Here is an 11,275-nt window from a genome sequence, read left to right as displayed (position 1 = left end):
GTAAGCCCGGTTGCGTTCTGCTGCATTGTCTAGTACGTTTATATTGCTGTATGCCTAATAGATGGTATTGCCAGTTCGTTCCGTATGGTACTATTTTCCTAATAAGAGTTCGTGCTGTGAAAACTGGAATATAAATTTTGCCTTCCAAATTTGTTGATAAAACGAAGAAATAATAATTCATATTATATTATTAGCGAATAAAGAGAAATGAAAATGTAAACTCGTCCTTTGACTTTTTTAATAGAACACATCAGGCAAGCATTTCATTGATTTAACACAGAGTGCATCAGACACCGGGTGTTAATGGAAAAATATTCTTAAACATTTTAATTTATCTTGCATTGTACGAGTAATAGTCTATTTCTTTTGTTGCGATCCATAAAGCTTTAATTTGCTCTTATATCAATATAAAAAATATTCTAGCAAATTGCCATTGAAAAGTTTTAAAGAAAATGCATAAATAGAACATCCCTGTTTCTTTTCTACAAAGGTAATGTTATGATTTGGCAGCACTGTTCTTGATGTACGTTCTGTATTCTATGTGTACCACCCGCCACCACCCTGCATTATCATAAAATACACAAACAACAAAAGCAGCAACAACACTGCATATAATACAGCCCCAATCGCCCGTCTTGCTGTGGCGTATTTTTGTGGGGTTCGTTCTGTCGTGTCTTCGGGCAATTTTCTGAATAAAAATTTTCATCTGCTCGGAAATGTTGGCTTTTCTAGTTGAAAAAGTGAAAAAATTGTGCAAATCGTGCCAAAACTTATGAAAATGTTAAGTACAATGTGAGCGTGGTGCAGTGCAGTGACTTGAAATGTAATACGTTGAATAAACCCACAATATATTGTCAACATAATTTACACGCAGGTGCGTATATTGCACGCAGACGTGATAGACATTTCGATTTTCCGCACTGAGTTTGCTCTGCTCCCAAAGAAAATGGGAGTAATAAAAAATCCAAAAACCTAATACAGAGGCATTAAATAATGTTTCTATTGGCGTATACAAGAAGTGCAATCACTTCGATAAGTGAAGATTTTCAAGTTTGTAATATTTTTGAATCTATATTCGTCGAAAGAATATAATACGAACATATGTATATATGCACATACATAACATATGTATATCACTGGTGGGGATACAACTATAGCACAGCGCCTTTTAGGCCCGTACAAGGAATAAACGCAGCGCGGTGTGACAGTGGTGATATATTTTTCTGGTTAGATAACCGATTACACTTGCTGTGTACTTCAATTGGAATCTACTTAGTTGACACTGGGCCTGCACACGATTGTTATTGGCTGCACAGTGATTCTAAACAATTTTGCACCTTGTCAGCAATTATTTTCGTTGATGTTGTATTTTGTATTATCGTATGTCGTTCGTTGCTGTTGTAGTGGCCGTTAATGTGATACTGCCAGCAAATGCTTATCCGCGCTGCTCTGTGTGCGCTGTGTCTGATATTTGGTCCGGCGCGACACCGCTTGGTGCTTCTGCGAATGTCCGGAATCCATGCATGCTCAATGGCGGCCCGCATTAATTTGTATGTCGAAAATTTCCCACCATTCAAATAACGTTCGCATTCATTATAGTTTTGGCCATACTTGAATTATAACCATGAGTTTGAAACAGAGCCAAAACTCCGGCTGTAGAAAAATACAAATATCTATATATGTGTACATGTATGTATGCAATTACGTAGGTATATACATATGTACATCCAAGTAAATATCAAGTGTTTGTGTGCGTATATTTTAATTTTACCCTGTAGGGAAAGTATGTACTCGTGGTTTATTGCAGGTATTAAATTAAAAAGGATTTGACTAATTTTTTATAGTCATATATTAACCTTTTTGAAGCCTAATTGAGGGATTTTGGGACTTCAATTAATAAAGAGGCTTCACTTCATTAGTTAATGTTATCTTACACCACATTTACACTTTCTATTATAAATATTAAGTTAAAAGAGCTCCGCTAAAACAGAAATGCCAGGTAGGGATTGCAAATTTCATTTTTAAACATATCTGTCCTAACGATTTCTTGCCATCACTGCCTTAACTGTTACTCCATAGTTTAATAACTATAGTTTATAAATTCTCATTTCACCGCTTCAATTGTATGCGTGAATATATCAATCCGATTTGCTTGTTGCCATTTTTAAAATGTTAAGATAGCAAGATGCCCGCATTAGAAAACCGGAGGAAGTCAAAACAGAAGTTTGACAAGATGTTAATATCGTAGAAGCAGGAGATGTGGGGGTATTAGGGTAGGCTTTAAGCAAAATATGCACTAGGAGAATTTTTACTTACGTGTAGCGAAATATACTGACGCTCATTTTAATTTGAGGCATTCGCATGAACTTCGATATTTTTCGTACTTCGCCTCCGCTTTCCAGTTAAACTAAGTTTAAGCCCTCAAATTTACTATTATTGCGTAAACTGAAATTAAAAAGTCATGCAGTTAAACTAGCACTGCAAAACTGACCCTCAGTGATAACATAATCGAATGATGGTTTGAAAGAATAATTTAATTTTTGCCCAAATCTGGTTAGCTGAGTTGGTTCGATCATTGTGAATATTTTAGAAAGAATTAACAAAAACTAATCGTGAATACTCGATAGTTTCAATTCAGCTGAGTTTTGTTTAGAATTATAACAATAGTTATTATATGGAATTTATGCCGTTTTCTACGTTTTCCGCAGAAAACGTTTATAAAGCTTTAAAAGCGTCTGACCAAAGAAAATTTATAAAGCTAGTGTCACTAGGCGGCCGCCGTAGCCGAATGGGTTGGTGCGTGATTACCATTCGGAATTCACAGAGAGAACGTTGGTTCGAATCTCGGTGAAACACCAAAATTAAGAAAAACATTTTTCTAATAGCGGTCGCCCCTCGGCAGGTAATGGCAAACCTCCGAGTGTTTTTCTGCCATGAAAAAGCTCCTCATAAAAAGAAAAATATCTGCCGTTCGGAGTCGGCTTGAAACTGCAGGTCCCTCCATACATACATATGTGGAACAACATCAAGACGCACACCACAAATAGGAGGAGGAGCTCGGCCAAACACCCAAAAAGGGTGTACACGCCAATTATATATATATATATATATATAAACAGTGTCACTAGAACAACGACAACATTTACATGAATTTTGTTTTTGCAATTTTGCATACTGCTTGCCATTAAAATAAGGTGCAAGTTTAAAGTGGTTTTTGTAAGCTTTTGCATTCGAGCGTGTGTTTTAGTTAGGAATTTCCCAGCTTATCTCTCAATAAACTTTATAAGTAGTGAACTGGCAGATGGAAAACGGCATTTAAAGTTAACACCCTAGAAAAAGTAACTCTTACTATTAACCATCGTACACGATGTCATTCGAATAACTTCTACGGCTAGCTTTATAATGGCCAATTCTGTCGCACCCATTTTTCAGTACAATTTCGCTATTTTCATCTCTTATCTTACCTATGGCAAACTCATTTTCATGTTTTAACTCTTGAATCGCTTGTTGGACCTGCAGGACCCAAACGCCTTATCAGACTTTGAGAAAATGGTCTTATAGATATACCCAGCTAACTAACTTTAGAGCCACATTAGGGTTGACTCATAATTTAAGAATTTTTTTTTATAATAAAACCAAATGTTCTTGCTTAATAAAAGAGTTTTACGTCTGATGTATGTATGTAAGTGGAACATATTATTATTACAAGATTAATAATTATAAAATAAAACCCCAAGGAGTACTAGATGAATTATGATATGTGAAGAAGTGCTGTGCATAGTTTCAATAGATTTTGAGATTTCAAAAATAAAAAGTTTCTAAAAAACGTTTTAAAGTTGAGTAGGAACAGAAATCTGGCCTGGAGATGATTGACTTGAAATTTTGACAGAATATTTTTCAATTCATTCTCATTCTCACTTTATTTATGTTTATAATTACATTAGCCTTACGGTCTAGATACATATTTTTGCTCAAAATGAAATTTTACATACTGGAATAAAAAAGAGCTTTCCCGAATAGTGGGACCTAATTTTCAAATGGAAAAGCAATCTTGTCATAGCAAATTGATACATTATTCATTTATAAAAATTTTAATTAAAAAATTTAGCTTCCTTAATTCCCAAAACTCAGAAAATAGAATTATTTGTTGTTGGGCTCGACAAATGCCACTAAAGTAGCATTTGTATAACTTGAAAAGTATTTAAAACAGTTTGATTTGATTTTGACAATTATTTGGGCCGTCAAATTAAAATCTGCGTTCTGTGTCCCGTACCCACTGAAATTTGTCTACCATTTCTTTTACGAAAATGTGATATATTCGAGGATCAGCAATTCACTTTAGTAAGCTTACTGCCAAACAAAAAAAAAAAAAAATAAAATAAACAATGTAATCGCACGCATTGCATACTCTATTATAGGATTTTCTCTATGTTAAGTTAAATTTTGTGCCTATTTATGGACAATCTGACAATTGACAGCGTGCAACAAAGTCCTAATGAAAATTTATTGACTCTTAGCTAAGCCGAACAGCGCAAAAGTAACAAATATAAAGTGCGGTTCATAAGAACGAGTATATTATTACAGCGACTTATTGATTTGTTTTGAGAATTTATTTATTTTTGTTCAACTAGCAATAATAATTATTATAATTAAATATTAATAATTATATTATTATTAAAAACATAGTTCAATTTTCTACAAAAAACACAAGTTTCAAACCTTGTGCAAATAAAAAAAATCCATCCATTTTCTTGAAAATTTAAAACTTTTTAATCAAATTTTTACAAAAATTTCTAGTATGCAGTTTTATAGTCCAATACATTTGAGTATAGTAAAGTGTAAATTTAAAGAAGGTCAAAAATCACGGTAATTTTTGATAATTTTTTTTTTTATTAGCGGTCTGTCGCATTTTCTTCATGTAATGAGGAATGCTCGAAATTTTTTTACAATATATAGAAGAAAACATCCAACATCGTAAGAAAAAAAAAATTTCAAAAATCAACGCAATTTTTGAGCTGGAGATTTTAAATCAGTTGGCATGAAGATACATATTGAAATGATGTGTAGAAAGAGTTTGTGTGTTTAGTGTACTTGTATTGGATTGATGGATTTTAAGCCTGTTATAATATAAAATGCCTAATTAGTTGTGGTTTCCAACAACGCAACATCAACATAAAGCATTAACAGCGAAGGTGTCCCTGAGTTATTTCAAGTCTTGCGAGAAAATCAAGGTCTCTTGATGAAGTACGCGTGAAATTAGAGGATGTGCGGAGAAAGTTTAATCTTTAATGTTCATTCTACACAATGCCACTAGCCCAAATAAAGTGGTTTGGGCATCCAAGATATTGGTTTGGAAGGAAGATATTTGTACTGTATACATACATATGTATATATTTGTACATACACACATACTTACATATAATATGATATAAAAGACTCCTGAACATGGGTTTTATATGAAAGAAAATTCTCAATCGTCAAAAATCGTATACAAAAACAAAGAATTGTCAAAAATCAATATGATTTACATTTTATACTTAAATTGAATGGGCTATAAAACTGCATACCCAAAGTTTTCTAAAGATTCTGAATAAAAAGTTGAACATTTTACGGACAATTTGTTAAATTTTTTTGAATTTCGGGCAAAGGTTGCAAGTTTGATTTATAACAACTTTATAAGGTTTTTGTTAAGCAATGAACTATATTTTTATCAAAGATTAACGAACAAATTTTAGCATTAAAAATATTGCGAATATTGTAAACAGATAAATTGATTTAATTATGTGAGTAGAAAGTACTTATGATCCCATTTTATCAACTAACCCCTAACTTTACAAGCCACTTTATCGGTGCGTTAAATGCATTTTCATTTTTTCAAGCGCTTATTAAACTTAGTGGCTTAAATTAGTCGCCGTCATAGCCGAATGGGTGTGTGCGTGACTTCCATTCGGAAGTAAAATGATAGAAAAAGTATTTTCTAATAGCGGCCACTCCTCGGAAGGTAATGACAAACCTTCGAATATATTTCTGCCATGAAAAAGCTTTTCATAAAAACCATTTGCCGTCAGGAGTCGGCTTAGAAGTGTAGGCCACTCCATTTGTTGAACAACATCAAGACATATGCCACAAATATGTAGGAGGCGGAGCTCGGCCAAACACTCAAAAGAGGTTGTAAGTGCCAAATAAAAATAAAAAAAAATAAAAAATACTAAGCTCTTAGTTCAATATCTTTAAAGGCCAGTTGATTTCGCCTTTAGAATCTTGTAGAAAACCGCAATTAGTCAATTTGAGTCCAAATTGTAATTTGCAGATATTTTACTCGTGCGTTGCCTTAGTTTCGTATTTGATAAAATTTGCTTGACGGTTTGCTGAGTCAAAGTAAATAATTTATCGTCTCGGTTAGTAAAACGTACACTGTTGTTATAATAAATAGGCTTTGATATAGCAATACCTTTAAAAGCCCAGAGCCTTTTAAGCATTTTCGACGAATTCAGAATATTTTCCAAGAAGATTATGAGTTTTTTGGTATTCAAAGGATTCGGTAATACTAATTTAATCAAACTAGTATTTCTCATGGGACTCTTTTCTGTCTCCCAGTAAGATTTATAGTAGTTGTTTTTCCATCAAGGGTTGAATTCTCACAAAATAACTTTCCACGATGAGAGTACGATAGACCGTAGAGCGCAAGCTACCCTTGTACAAGAGCGTTGGTGTGAATGGAGTTCACTTCCAGCCCAATTCGTATGCGTGTGTGTGTATATTTGGGCTCGTATTTATGTTTTGTGTGTATACTGTATATCACTTATTTACCCCCTTATCACTGTTTAATAGCTAGTGGATGAAACCTGCTCATAATCAAGTACAGTTTTCCAATTGGAAATTCGAAATGCACAGAGGCAAAAATAAACACAAAAACACTAATTAAAAATGCACATACGCTTATACATACTTATATATGCAGATATGTTCGCTTTCACGTACATACATATGGTATACACTCAGGTCGAAAGCAACTCCAATCGCGCCACGCAAACGCATGCAGTACTGCGCTGTGTCAGCCAAAAAATAGGTGGCGACAGGAAAACGGCGCAGTGTAAAGCTACTAATAGGGCACATAAGTATGGATGTGTGTAAGTACCAACTCCGTCGGTGACCAAGTGAGCGCATTTCAGTCATTCACCCTGCGCATGGGTTTGCTGTGGTGCTCGCACTAACGCTGACACAACCAGCGCTGCGCTGAAAAGCAAGTGCTCTAGATATTGATTTTTCGTTTGCGCGTGGTTAGTTCGCTTTTTCGGTGCTTACATATGTACATATGTAAGTATGCATGTATATGTATGCAAAAGTATAAACGTGCCTAAATTTATATGTATGTACGTATGTATGCATGGGTGGATTGGTGTTTGTATATCTGTTTTGCCTTCCTGCGAGTTGGCTGGTTCTTCTCTATGCGGCATTGCGTTGGCGCGGTGGGAGATGCTCTTCAGTCGCCTTTTCGAACATACAAGCCTACGAACATAAATACGTACACATATATACACAATAACATTTGTTTTTTATTTTTGCTTATGATATGAAAAATAATATGTTGGAGCGGTGCACATGAGCAGTGGCAAAGAAACTGGCAGACACGAACATCAACGATGGCCAGCAAGAAGAATACATTTATCCTCGACGCTCATAGATATTTGAATTCGATTCAAAAGTCTTAAAATAGAAAATTTCTAAATTTCTCAACGTAAGCTGGTGAAGCTAAATAGACACAGCCGAAATGAGGAATCTGTAGCAGTCACGAGAAGAGTGCGTTTAGATAATTTTTTTTAGTAGTCTATGGCTGGGGTTTGTGCAATAAGCACATTTTACTTAACTTTGCTTTTATATATGTACATGTGTATGTCTGTATATACACACGTATCGTGTATTTATGTATGAATGTACAAATGTATGTATATGTATATTAATGTGCATGCTGCAAGTTGCATAAGGTGATTGTTTGATTGCTATTCCATGTACATGTATGTATGTATGCATGTATAGTATTGTGTAAAATATATGCAACTGGAAATGAAGTTGCTTCTTTAACGGTTTTCCCACATTTCATTAACTTAATGTTTTTATACATAACAAGAATACAGAACGTGATAATGTAGCAAAAATAAAAAAAACACGATTGAATTTAATTTAAATAATCTAGGCGCAGCTGTGACTTGTTATGAACTTACCAATTTAAATTTCGAGTTCTATCAATTTGGAATTTTTCGTTTTTAAGTTGGTAGTATTATATATATATGTACATACATGTACATACATATATTTGGAATTTTGTTTTGGTAAAAAAAACTGGTGCTAGGTTCTTTCTTCTATGCACTTTGTATAAAAAAAAGTGGGACACCTCAGCGAAAAAAATTCTCAAAACTCAACCGTAGTCTGCAGTCACTTATATGTACATATATACATATATAATACACAGTCATGTCAAAATAAAGTTTACACCATATTTTGACAAGCTTTAATTATTTATTTATTTTTTATTTTCAATTATTTTTTTATAAAACTATAGTTTATATTACAACAAAAAACTTATAACGCAAAGTTTCAAACATTGCGTAAAATTTATGAAAATTCGGTGAATTTTCAACAAAATTTCCAGTATGCAGTTTTGTAGTGCATTGCATTTTGTTAAGTGCAAGTTATAAGAGGCTCAAAACTTGCGATGATTTTTGACAATATTTCCTGCTTCCGGTGTTGGGTATTTTCCTCCATATAAAAAAATTCGAGCATTCGTTTATATATTATAAATAATTTGGTGTCCTCCTATTTGTGGTGCGCGTCTTAATATTGTTCCACAAATGGAGGGTTTTTTATGAGGACCTTTTTTATAGCAGAAATACACTCGGAGGTTCAGCATTGCTATTGAAGAGGCTTTTTTTGTTTCATGCACGGAGATTCGAACCTAAACTCCCATATTCGCAGTATTGTATAGGCGACAAAACAATAAGAATATGCAGCCTTTCTAAGTGAGCAAAATTTATTTTATGTATGTATGTATGTATATATTCAGTCGGTTTCAAAGTGATCACCCTTAGCACGCATACACCAGATCAATTGTTTTACAAAATTCTGGGCTATGAGCTGCAGTCGCTCTATCGTTATCTTGTACGGATTCAGACAGGGCAAGTAGAGTGGCCATTCTTGGATGTTATGAAATTTGAAAATAAGCTTTGAACCGCTTTTGAGTTGTTTTTACGCCGAGTATAGATGGAATGCGGTAGCCCCTCGGCAGGCAATGGCAAACCTACGAGTGTATTTCTGCCATGAAAAAGCTCCTCATAAAAATATCTGCCGTTCGGAGTCGGCTTGAAAGGAGGAACCCTTTTGTGGAACAACATCAAGACGCACGCCACAAATAGGAGGAGGAGCTCGGCCAAACATAAAATTCACACACTCGTCCCATTAGTCGTTGTTCAGATGGCAACGAAGTGTCATTGGTTAAATTTTTCGTATATCGCCAACAAAATCTCAGTTTCTTTGTAAACACACCTCAGCTGATTCTGTCAAATTCGCTCAGAGTCGAATAACGGTGTGTTAAAGAGCTCACCTTTTTAGTCTTTTGCATGCAATATAAGATTGCGCATTTTCAGAATGTTCAATGACGGACGAAAGTCCCCGAATTTCTATTGAACAGTTTCTGTCGTTTTAACGATTGTGGCCTTGTTCAGCGGTAAACGGCTTCCTATCCGTGAAAACTATTTTTGCCCAGCTCATACCTGCTTTCTGACGCTGGTGCGGCCAACATCTTTCAAGCCGTACTTTTTTCTTTTTATCCGTGAGTTGCTGGCTTTTTTGTAGCTTGTAACGTTTGAGTTGAATTTAATTTTCGGCTACGAGGTGCACTGATTGATATTCGAGATAGGCAATTTTTCTCATAGATACCGCAGGATTTCATTTCACTCCTGTTTTTAATAATTTTTCGAACTCATTCATAAAATTAGATCTGGGATAGAAAAGTTTAAAATATTAGCGGTATAGTGTTCTTCAAATTTTTGCAATTTTTTTAATAGAGTAAGAGCATAAAATTTGCTTTCTTCAAGTATCATAGATAGATATACAATACAATTTTACACGAAAGCGAACAACACCTGAAAATTATTGAAATTTAAGCAGAGTACTAAGTTCGAATTTCACGTGAAATTGCTGGGAAATCCATTCAAATTGCATTGCCGTGAAATATGCGTGAAATTTACTTTACGGCAAAGTATTTAGTACTCAGTTTACGCCGTGAAAACACCGCGTAACATGATGGCAGCAAATTTTTTCACACCCATTTAAAATGTACATTTCGCTCGCGAGTGCAGTGCCTCAGCTTGCATACTCGAAGATATATGAAGAGATATGGCATTTTTAAGCGAAACACCTTCGCAAAGAGTGTATGTAAAGCCTTTTTATATTTGTGTCACATAACATATATGTGCATTTGTTTCAAAATAATTAACCTACCAAAATTTGCCAATTTGTTTCTGGGGAGATGCTCATAAATTTCATGTTTCTTCTCATCAATGCTGCTAGCAACATTTCACGGTAAGCTGAGTGCTGTTGCTTGCGAAATAAACGGCTGTGAAATTAGTACTAGACTTCATTATGAAACTGGTCGATCTTTAAGAACAACATATCGGAAAATTCGTGATTTTTTTGGTGTAGATAATCGACCTAATGATTCAACAAATCAAAGGTCGCTGAAAACATTTCAAGAAACTGGTTCTGACGAGAATAGAAAAAGGCATTCCCATGGCAGCCGGTTCTACGTTACCGGAATGACTCGGGTTTTTATTCCCGACCAAGGGCTGCCGCCCCAGTACACTAGCCCTGTCTAGTGTATCGTATATCACCCCACCCCTTACGTCACAGGAGCAAACTCCCGCAGCTAACCTGCTCCAAATACTTCTCCTCAGGGCTGGTGTCGAATCCAACCCTGGGCCAGAGGTATTCTACTGCTGCGTCTGCCATCAACGGCTCCACCCGAACTCCACCTCGGTTAGGTGCAATAAGTGCAACGGGTGGAGCCACCTTAAGACCTGCTCAGGCCTTAAGTCGCACAGGGAGTGGTCCACACGGTATGTGGCCACGTGTTGCTCCCGCCAACAGGCGTCTGATGCCTCCACGGCTACCACACCCCCTGATAGGCCGGCACTACCAACCGCCACCACAACCCACACCTCCACGGTGAGGAGCCTATCGGAGCAACACAACTCCCCTTTAACCCCTCCTATCCCTTCCT

General features: G+C 35.5%; 1 protein-coding gene across 11 annotated transcripts in view; it reads left to right on the top strand.

Moving 5' to 3' along the window:
* Nucleotides 1-614: 614 nt before the first annotated feature.
* The window catches only part of LOC128858157 (DNA-binding protein Ewg), a 32,421-nt gene continuing 21,760 nt past the window's right edge, over nucleotides 615-11,275 (top strand). For 4 of the 11 annotated variants that reach the window (XM_054094179.1, XM_054094181.1, XM_054094180.1 and 1 more), the window contains exon 1: nucleotides 619-874. The gene's annotated coding sequence lies outside the window, so the exon portion shown is untranslated. Of the gene's footprint in view, nucleotides 875-11,275 lie in introns of all 11 variants that reach the window. The other 7 variants (XM_054094183.1, XM_054094189.1, XM_054094182.1 and 4 more) reach the window with 4 other exon arrangements.

This window comes from Anastrepha ludens, chromosome 3, assembly GCF_028408465.1.
Source record: "Anastrepha ludens isolate Willacy chromosome 3, idAnaLude1.1, whole genome shotgun sequence".
NCBI lineage: Eukaryota > Metazoa > Arthropoda > Insecta > Diptera > Tephritidae > Anastrepha > Anastrepha ludens.
Note: the sequence above shows the minus strand (reverse complement) of the source record. Positions and strands in the feature narration are given on the sequence as shown.